At 37.2% G+C, this 10,942-nt stretch overlaps 1 long non-coding RNA gene across 1 annotated transcript in view; it reads left to right on the plus strand.

The window, feature by feature from the left end:
• Positions 1 to 10,501, plus strand: part of LOC116489409 — a 45,759-nt gene extending 35,258 nt beyond the window's left edge. Inside the window, exon 4 of the long non-coding RNA XR_004253290.1 lies at positions 10,345 to 10,501. This is a non-coding gene — a long non-coding RNA (uncharacterized LOC116489409). The remainder of the gene's footprint in view (positions 1 to 10,344) is intronic.
• Positions 10,502 to 10,942: the final 441 nt, after the last annotated feature.

The raw sequence follows: 10,942 nt of genomic DNA on the forward strand, positions 1-10,942 counted from the left end.
TTCTGTACTACAGAATTGTATTTTTTGGAAGTGGACTGTACAAGAAGCCAGAAGACATTTTCTTTCTTGGAACTCTCATTAGAATAAATTCTAAGAGCTATTCCTTGGAGACTGGTTTTCACAGACGGAAGGCATTCTGGACAGAAGTCTTGGTAGGATGAAGTATTTCAGTCCATAACTTTTATTTATTTGAACTTGAATACAAATGTGTACGTTACTAATTTCTGCAGTTATATACAGTAAAAAAAAAAAAGTCTCTGAATCCTTTAGACAGTCTTGCATAGGCTCTGTCCATGCAGTTGTAAGACTCCTGTAGCAGTGCACTGCATTTCTGAGGATTGGCACTTGGATTTGTTTTACTGGTATAGGAATTATGTGAGTACTTATACTAGTTCTACTGCTGCATCTTGTGATCTTCCTCATACCCTCCTCTCTACCTGTAGGGAATTATCTGAATGTTCTGTATACATATATTATATTTATTTATTTTATTTTATTTTACAATTGGTGTTAACTTCTGCTTCTCTACTTAAAAAGAAAAGTCTTATTCTTTCTGTGTAACTGATAACTACACCTACAGTGATACAAGCAGCATAAAAACAAATAAATAAAAAACTACTAGTCCTTTTTGTTAATAATCAGTTGTGAGTTCAGAAGCAGATTAGAAGGAAATTGTGAGTAAATGAGGTATAGAGAAGGTTTCGAAGATTAAAAGTGGGTTTAAGATTGACACTAAAATTACAGAAATACTCCTTCAAAATTGCTCTTGAGATGAAAATGATAATAATCTCCTTTGCAGAGTTACAATGTAGTGCAGTATGCATGTGAGTTGCTGAAGTTAATAGCATTTGCAGTCATAGACCTATCAGAAGTCATTGGATGTTTAATTTTTTGATAACCAAGAGTATGATTTTGTCATATTATTTCACCTGAAAGAAGGTGAAACAAAAGCTTACAAGTCTCTTCAAGCTATTTTTGAACTACTCCCAAAGTGACTTTTTAATTACATTTTTCAGTAGAAGTGATAGCCAGCTGAAAATATCTTTGGAAAGAAAACACATTGTAGAACTGAGAGGCTGTGATGCTGTTTGTCAGTATCCAGAATAGGAGGGTATAGGCCCATACTTACTAGGATTACCATTTTAACAGTGAGTTTCAACAAACACGCAGCTATTTCAGTTGCTGAATGACCAGTATACATTGGTCTGGATGACTGAAGTCCCATTTGTAACTGTTCTTAGCAGATAGTTGTAGCATCTGTAAATTGCGTATGAGGTCGTGGCATTTTGGACAGATTTGATCAATATGTTATCTGGAATAATAAGTCTCCAGTTGTGTTTAAGTTGGAAAACAAACTAAACATGTTTTGCAGTAACCTAAATTATTGAGTTTAATATTTGTTAATATTCCCACAGATGGTCCTGAATGTTGCAGTAGTTCAATACAGAAGCTGGCATATCTTTGTTCTGATTTTCGTAGAATACCACCTGTTAGTTCTTTTAGAGTTGTTAGCAGTTGCAGTATTGACCGATTTACTTCAAGGAGAGTAAACAGATAAACCAGCCATATACTTTGATGAGCAAGAGGATTAGTTTAAACCCTGAAGAATACACACCAAAATCTTGAAGGCTAATATTACCATCCCTGTATGAATCTGAAAAGCCACAGTAGTTAATGCATGATACCTGTTGATGTGAATATCATTGCATTTAACCAATTAACAGCAGTATATATTAAGCATTTTACTAGTAAATTTACACCAAATATTTGAACCAAAGGAATTCAATAGCTGGCATTAATTTATTATAAATGAAGCTACTTTTCTGCAAGATTTGTGAACAGATGTATGGGATTTATTTTTTTTTTTTTGGTGGCAAAACTGATAGTTCTCTTTTTTATGTATTTGCTTTACAGTCATGCTTGAACACAGCTGGATCAAGAATAATTGTATCAGTGACTGCACATAGATTTGATACACACAAAGTCTTTACCCAGAAATATTGTGTAAATACATAAATCGAATTGAAATTGAGAAAATGGAAGAATTAGTATTTCTGTTTTAGAAAAAACACAAATAGAAAAATTATCATCATGTCACTTAGATTAGTAAATCCTAGTGATATTACTGGAGTGTTCTGTGTGGGTTGCTTTCAATGGGTATTAGGTGTTTACTGTTGGGTGCAGTATATTTTTTAGTCACCCTGAATACCTGACAGTCTGGAGCATAAGTGAAATCTGTTGCCTACTTGAGTGCTTTTCTGAGGTATGAAATCATCCAGCTGTGAAACAAACCTGATATTTATAAAGCAACGGACAAACAGACAACGTGGTGTTGTTGAGGGCACCACTGGCATGAAGATGAAGTCATAGATTTGCTCTGAGAAAAGTAATAACTGATCTGCTTCAGGAAAGAACTGTCCACTTTCTATAATTTTGCAATAAAATGTTCACAGAAAACTGAAGAGGAAGTCTAAGAGTGCGGTCTGTGTTGTTTCAGAAGGATAAGTAAACTTCGGGGCATGTGATTTTTTTTTTCTCCGTAGAGGTATGTTCAAAATTTTTGGTTTAAATCAGAGGAAATTAAAAGAAGAATGTAATGAAAAATGTAATTTTGGGCTTATGAGCGTTTTTGAGAGCTTTCTGCATTTGGTGGTTTTGATCAATTTTTCAAAGAATGGTAAACTGAACTAAAATAAAAGATAGGTGGAACAAATTTTGAATTTGGTTAACCAAAATGTGTGATTAACTATTGTCCCTTTCTCTCTTTCTCATCGTTGAACTCTCTAAGGTACTTCTTGTCTTGCATAGTATATTTCCTAGTACTGCAAAATACGTTGTCTACTTCAAAGACACTTTAGTCAATATGTGCCCATTATTTTGACCTTAGTGCTAATGCAATAGGAATACTAATATTTTCTGTGATCTATCATTCGATCTTTTCATTTATTGCTCCACATTTAAGTTATAAGCTCACATGGGAATGCCTGTGTTTATTTTATCTGCAAAGCATTCAGAGTTCTTTGGTGCTGAAAAAGTAAAAAATCAACAAGTCACAAATATTTGCAAACCTTTTAAGGACTTCTAGTAGCAGGAAAGCTGAACTGCAGCTTACAAAATCCATGGCTGATAAATAGCTGGTTCCTCAAATTTGGAACAAATACTTGTAATTTGCAGTGTGGGCTTTTGAGAAGATTATTGTAACCTGGCAGCAACAGTTACATGCTGCAATTTGTATTTCAATGTATGAATAACGGATTTTAAATATCTGTAAAAAAACCTGATCTACTAAAAATTTGAGCAATACCTTTTCCAGTGGTGAGCAACAGCAGCATTTTAACTACCTCAGTGTCACTAGCTTTGAGACCTTGATTTCTGTGGCATTCTCTTGGTGGCGGATTTGACTTATTACTTTCCTCAGCAGTTAAATATTACAGTGTTCAAATGACAAACTAGATAATGAAATTCTTGACTACTTTTGGTCATTTAAAAACATGGACAAGTAAATAATTATTTTTTGAAATTGTCTTTATGTTCAGGAAATGATGCAGTGTGTCTAGCTTGATCTAGTAAAACCTACACAGCAAAATGATACAGTTTTCTTAGTAGAAAGAGAAAATCTTGGGCTAACACCTTGGAAAACTACAGAGACATTCTGAAAAGGTTAAACTGAAAATCATGCTATTTCTTAGCACCACTGCGACATCTTCCTTAAAGCCTTGTGTGAACAGTTCCTTTGGATAGAGTGTTCATACGAGGAATGGCAGTGTGAAAAAGGATTGCAGACCTGAAACTTGTTTGTAGTCTGTTCATGTTCCATTAAGCTTTCTGGTGCCCTTCAGTGAATCTCATCTTAACACACTTGAGAAGGAACAATGCCAACTTGCTTGCCCATAGCTGTCATTTTAAATATATATTTAAATATCTCTAAAAGCTTTAAAGAGAACTTTGGATCTTGTTTGTTTTATGATCTCACCTAAGGCAATGATGTTCCTAATACAGCTCTGAGACTCACCTGTTTCCTAGGTATCAGAATATCTCAGTATTCCAAACTGGTCAGAGGAGGGAAAGAGAGAGCTTAAGCATTGGCAGAAATGGGTCCTGCAAAAGCAGGAGCTACATGAGACTGATACGGTATGGGAGGCTCCATCTGGGAGATGTGAATCTTTTTTATCTCGTTAGGTGGGTTAATCCCAGCCAGCAGCTAAGAACCCCACAGCTGCTCACTCACTGTCCCCCTCCTCCACCCTCCCCCCAAAACAGAAAACTTGTGGTTTGACATAAAAACAGTTTAATAAAGAAAGAAAATAGGAAGAAATACATAAATTCAAAACCAGTGATGGAAAGGCTATCGCTCACCATCTCCTAAAAAGTAGACTAGCAGGCCTGGCCAGTCTCCAAGCAATGTGTGCCTCCCCCAAACCCCATTTCCTCAGTTTGTATTGCTGAGCATGACCTTGTGTGTCACAGAGTATCCTGTCGATCAGTTTGGGTTAGCTGTCCTGGTTGCATTCCTTTCCAGCTTCTTGCCTGCCTCTGGCCTACTCATAGAGGGGAGAGACTGGGAAAAAGAGAAAGCCTTGATGCTGTGCAAATACTGCTTACAGATAAACAAAATACTGGTGTGCTACCAGCACTAGTTTAGTAACAAATCCAAAACACAACACCTTATGGGCTGCTGTGAAGAAAATTAGTTCCATTCCAACCAGGCTGTGTACCCACAGTTTCATGAGTTAGCACATATTGGAGTGACATTCAAAAGCTCCATGAACTTTCCTGGCACTGAGGTCAAACTGACAGGCCTGTAGTTCCCCGGGTCTCCCCTCCGGCCCTTCTTATAGATGGGCGTCACGTTTGCTAGCCGCCAGTCAACCGGGACCTTCCCCGATAGCCAGGACTGTTGATAAATGATGGTAAGCAGCTTGGCCAGCTCCTCTGCCAGTTCTCTCAGTACCCTTGAGTGGATCCCATCCAGTCCCATCGACTTGCACAAATCCAAGTGCCGTAGCAGGTCACCAACCAGTTCTTCATGGATAGTGAGGGCCACATCCTGCTCCCCATCCCCTTCCACCAGCTCAGGGTACTGGGTATCCAGAGAGCAACCGGTATTGCCGCTAAAGACTGAGGCGAAGAAGGCATTAAGCACCTCCACCTTTTCCTCATCTGTTGTAACTAAGTTTCCCCCCGCATCCAGTAAAGGATTGAGATTCTCCTTAGTCCTCCTTTTTGTGCTGATGTATTTGTAAAAAGATTTTTTGTTGTCTTTAACAGCAGTAGCCAGATTGAGCTCCAGATGAGCTTTGGCCTTCCTAATTTTGTCCCTGCACAGCCTTGTAACATCCTTATAGTACTCTTCAGTGGCCCGCCCTTTTTTCCAAAGATTATAAACCCTCTTTTTTCTCCTAAACTCAAGCTGCAACTCTCTGTTGATCCAGGCCAGTCTTCTTCCACGCTGGCTCATCTTTGGGCACGTGAAATAATGCTAATAGACTAGTGTATGTGCATCCTTTATTATTTAGAGGGTATACACAGCTTTTGCTAATCATATTAGAACATGTTCTTGGGAGAGAAACCCTCTCTCAACACTCTCAGACTTCAGCAGGAATGTAATGCACCCAGGATCTTGTAAGATGGAAGTCAACAGAGAGACCAGAGACTGTACTCAGGTGGCAATGTGAACAGATGTGTGGTAAAATCAGAAATGTTTCACTGATTTACATTTGCTTTAACTAAATAATTTTTCTCCAAGAGGCTCATAGCTGGTGTTTCTGAAATGCTTATGTTTTAGCATTTACAGGGGATGAACCTTTTTTAGATAGGTAGTTGACAGACATCAAATGGATTTTAGGATTTTCTGTCAGAATAGAGAGCTTTATTTCTAACATTAGCTCTATTCTTGTTTTGTGCTTGATTCAAGGAGTGCTTTTTCAGGATCTGTGTATAAGATTTACTGCAAAGAATCTCACTGCCTGTGACATTTTGTAGTTTATTTCAACGAGCTTTGTGTTAGAGCTGTGTAGAGTCTTGGTCAAGTACTGTAAGCACAATTGAAGAGGATGCAAGTTTGATTCTGACTTTTTCCTTTGACTTGCTGCAATGATTCTTACGGCTTGGAAACTAGCTCTTAGGGCTGTTTCTCTCACTGGAAGCATGAATGATAACCGTCCTGTAACGTGTTCTGAGATTTACTGATGTATTCCTGTTGAGGTGACCTTGGTGAATTTTACCCAGATATTTTCATGATGTCTTCCACGGAGTTTGGCCGCTGCAGTCAAAGGGCCAGCTGGAATGTTGGGGAGGATTTTCCTTGTGTTCTCACAGCCCTAATATCATAAAGTTGTGATCTTGGTACAACCAAATACCCATTGCTTTTCCTCAGCAATGGAGCACTAAATCTTGGATCAGAATCATGAGTATTGTTGATGCATTCAGTTTTTAAGTTTTTGTAGTGCAGTGAGTCTACTGAACTGTCATCTGTATTACATTAATATAGAAGTGTTTAAAGTGCTAAACTTTGCTGAGTCATCAAATCTAATATGGTGAGAATTAGAACAGATTAAGATCCACTGATATTCATTTGTTTACTTGTTCCAAATAATGGGAAGCTTTTGCTATTGTGGGCTGGGAATAAAACAGTGTTTCCTGAAGTGTGGCTACTGTGATTGTCATTTTTAATTTATATTATTGTACTATTTAGGCTCAGGTTATGCTTAGAGAAGTGTTTAAGATGACTTAACCTTCTCTACCAACAAGTAAGTCAAGCAGTTTGCATAATTGTTTACATCTTATCAATAACAATTTTTCACAATCATCTACATGAGATGAGAAGGTCCAACCCTGTATATGATTTCTGTACTGGTCGTCTCATACAGAATTGAGCTTTTCCAAAGCACATAGCATCAACCTGAGTTTGCTGCCCTTGAAGCAGATGGGACTGAAATGTCAGAGCAGCCATATTCTACAAAAATGAGAAAAAACAACTCCATGTGTGCACAACCAGCAGAGCAGGGTAGAGGAAGTAGCTGTTCAGTGGCAGGTATGGCTGAGGCAAAGTGTCTTTTCATTGCTACTACTGACCTTTTGTGGAGGGCCTTCACCCTCTAAGTTAGTTGCATGAGCTGTCCAGTTTCACTAACAATCTGAATGGTAGCCTGTGAAGTCATTTTGTCTCTGTTTAGCTACTTCGTCCAGACAGGGGAGCAGAAACCTATGTTTGTTCTTACTTCACTTTGCACTTTCATGTAGCTGTATGTGAAGTAGCTTTCGTGGCTGGCTGTGATGGATTCAAATTGTGATGAGTATTGGATGAGCTGCCAAATCCTATACATTGTTGAAGAATTGTTTTTGGTAGTCTAAAAGTTAGATGCATGCTATATGACTTGTTGTTTCAGTTAGCTATGATATTGTACAAGGTTCTGGAATATCACTGGAAAAGGCCTGAATGCTGTATTTGAGCTCACACAATAAAATTCAAATCTGAATTTCATGACTGAATTTTTTGTAATGAGTTGGTCCCAGAAAATGGTGTGAAATCTGCACCTATAGACTTGTTTTTAATTTAGTGTAGAGATTTTCCTTCCTATTTTTTCCTGCTTATCCTGGCAGTGATTTTGTGTTCTGTTTAGATGCTTACCGAGGTACTATACCCTTGTATGTGTTTTGCCTTACTGAAGCCTTACTTTATTCATTTTCCTAGTTTCACCTGAGTCATTAGGCCTGTCTTTGTGTCACATTACACATAGGATGGTGAGTAGACTTCCACTTGACACTTGTCATGTGTATGTACAGTGAGAATTTGCAGGAGCACCTGAGTCTGTATTCTTCAACTGCACTTCAAATTCTTTCCATAACACAGAGGCCTTTCTGTTGCATGTATTTCTTTATAAATATTTTATATTTTTAAATTATGCACAGGAAACTTTCAGGATTTCTGTGTGCAGAAGAGCATGTATGTGAAACATTATGAAGGGGTAAAATGTATATCTTTGACACGCGTTAGAACATTTTTTTCTTAAATTGAAAGGTATTTAGATAAAAAAATCCAAACCATCTACTGCCTGAATATATTTTTTCTTTTTATCATGCTTATCTTGCAGAAATCTTATGCTGTGAAAGATTTTAATTTTTTTCTTAATTTTAAGGTTTTGATTATCTTACTGAGTTGTGATCCGAGTTGAAATCCTTACTTAGGTAATAAGTAAATTAAAGTTTGTTGAATATACAGTAAAGAAAAGGAACTAATCTGTTCAAGAATAGAACAGTGTCTTCGAAGAGGCTGTTAAAATGATAATGGGTAGGTGACAGATTAACAAAATAGGGGTATGGATTTGTTCTGGTTGATGAAAATAAGGAGAGAAGCATTCACCTTTACAAGTTTTACATTTTTCTACTGTAGAACCAAGCTTTACTTCTAATATAAACCATGTTTGCCACTGAATAAAGGTAGTGATGTTGTTAAGGCACAAGGCTGGGATAAATGGCTAACTTTCCCAGCTGTTAAAGATTTTCTGTAAGAAAAAGGCAATTCCTGTTTTCTTTCTGTGTGATTATCCCATTTGTAAAGCAAGACATAAACAAGCCATTTGTTGTTGTCACGAACTGTTAATATAAGGGAGAATCATTTATAGTATGTTTCTACAGTTTTTTTACTAAGGCTGATCTGGCAGCACTTGCAAGACGATGGTGGTAGCGCCTATTCAGACAGCAGTCTGTGTCCAGAGAAGTGAGCTCTACCTCTGAATAACTAAAGTAACTGAATAGGAAGGGGAAGCAGTATGCTTAAAGGCAACTGAATGCTAGTGAGCACTTTGAGAGTTAACTGACTCTGTCATTATCAGAATTGTCTCTTTGATTTTTTTTAGCAAAACAAAACAAGCAGTTTTTTGTTTGTTTGTTGTTTTTTTGTTGTTGTTGTTGTTTTCCTACTGGCATATCTGAATACTACATTTTGTGAAAGTGCCTTGAAATGTTTAATTTCAAATCTGTTAAATAACAGATTAATAAGACGATCCCTGTGGGAATACTCCCTTTCAGTTCAAGTTTACGTCCCTCAAACTTGAGCTGTTGCAAGGATCCTCTGATTTGTGTGTCCTTGTTTTCTGCAGTCTGTCATATGATTCAAATTAGTTAGGTGTAGCATATTTTAATCGTGAGATAGATAAGCTGTCCTTGAAACCTGGCCTATATAGAGAAAAGACACAAGAAATTTACTAAGTATCCAGTTGTAATACATTACATCTAGAATATGCAGTTTAACAGCTAACTGGATCACAATCAAATAAGCAGATCACTTGCTGGAAGATTAGTTTTCATTGGAAAGGTTGAAATAAATTATTTAGTGTTATCAAAGTAATATTTTTCAAACTGTCATTCACTAACAGCTTTGAAATTTCTAAATAATTGGTGATGGAAGAAAAAAATTAGAAAAAAATAGGTGGTAGTCCTTTTGGGAGAGATCACACAAAGTAAGCAGGTGTGCTATTTCTCATCCTTTTTTTTTTTTTTCTTTTTTTCCCCAGTGCTTGCAAATACATCTGACTCACAAGAGATGCCTTCCACAAGGAAGAGTGTTGTTCATTACTAAACTCTGCAAGTGATTTGTGTTAGTAACATGTCTTGACTTAATGTTATTTACATCTTCAGAATAATCATTTACTTAATAATCAATTACTCATACTGAAGGGTTTTTAAGCTTCTGACTGTTGTTACTCTATGCAGTTACCTACAGTATAGCTGTGCTCTCTTTTCTTTGCTTTCTCATCCCTGCCCTGATGTCACAGTCTGTATGTTACAACATTTGGAATAAGTTAAAAGTGTGTGAGTGAGAAAACCTGAATTTAGGCATGCCTAAGGTACGCATGGATATGTCTACAAAACTACCTTGACCTATTAACAGGAAATTGTGTTTATAAGGATAAATGAGTAATTGTATACAGGGTTTGGCAGTTTCTTGACCTTTGTAGGACATTTTCTTGACATTGGAGATATTGCTGTTTTGTGAGAAGTGCTATGGCACAGTGCCAGGCTGTGAACTGTGCAAGTATCTAACAAGATGTAGACCTGAGGGAATCAGGGAGACAGTTTTAGGGCAGGCTTAGATTGAATCTTGCCTCATCCCTTTGAGCCACCAGTACAACAGCTAAATAAAAGACTTTCTTTGAGGCCCTTCCTTACTCAGAAACACTTTGTGAGATGTGACTAGAATCTGTTATTTGGTAGGTCTGCCTTTACCTTGTGTTTGATGATAAAAGCAATTTTCACACATTGAAGACTGATTTCAACTTTTTAAAGTTTAAGCATGGCACATTGAGTTACCAGAGGGTGTTTCACATCTTCTCTGCCCTGTAGGACCACATGAGGGTGAGGGGCCACAACAAGAGGCTGTGGTCCAAGCAGCAGACTACTCTGAGGAGTGACATCTTTCTTATTGCTGGACTCCAAGCTCCAGACGCAGCTGAGATGCCAGAAATGTGTCAACTGATGGCGTCATTACACAAAAAGTAGATGAAGGGCAAGTAAGTGAACGATTCTCCTTTTCTGTTCAGGTGTTTAAAATCCAAATATGTTGCATCACTGAACAGACCAGCTTACATGAATGGATCCCAAAAGATTCACATTAATTAGTAAACTATTTTCTTGAGGATGTTATTTACACTGCAAAAACTTTAATTGTTGATAAAGAATTTTATTAAGGCATACATTTAATGTATATTATTGTGATCACCTTTTTACATACACAAAGTCATTTCTAAATGTTTCCTTTTGTTAATTTTTAACATTCTTACAATAATTAGTCCTATACTTCTCCAGTTGTCTAGCGGAAAACTATGGGACTACCATGGTTTTTATTCCTTGCTACTGAAAAAACAAAGCATGAGTCTTGGTCATCATTTATGGTGCACAGCTATTGAAATGGATGAAACAAGAGAATGGGAGGACTTCTCTT

This window comes from Aythya fuligula, chromosome 5 (genome assembly GCF_009819795.1).
Source record: "Aythya fuligula isolate bAytFul2 chromosome 5, bAytFul2.pri, whole genome shotgun sequence".
Taxonomy (NCBI): domain Eukaryota; kingdom Metazoa; phylum Chordata; class Aves; order Anseriformes; family Anatidae; genus Aythya; species Aythya fuligula.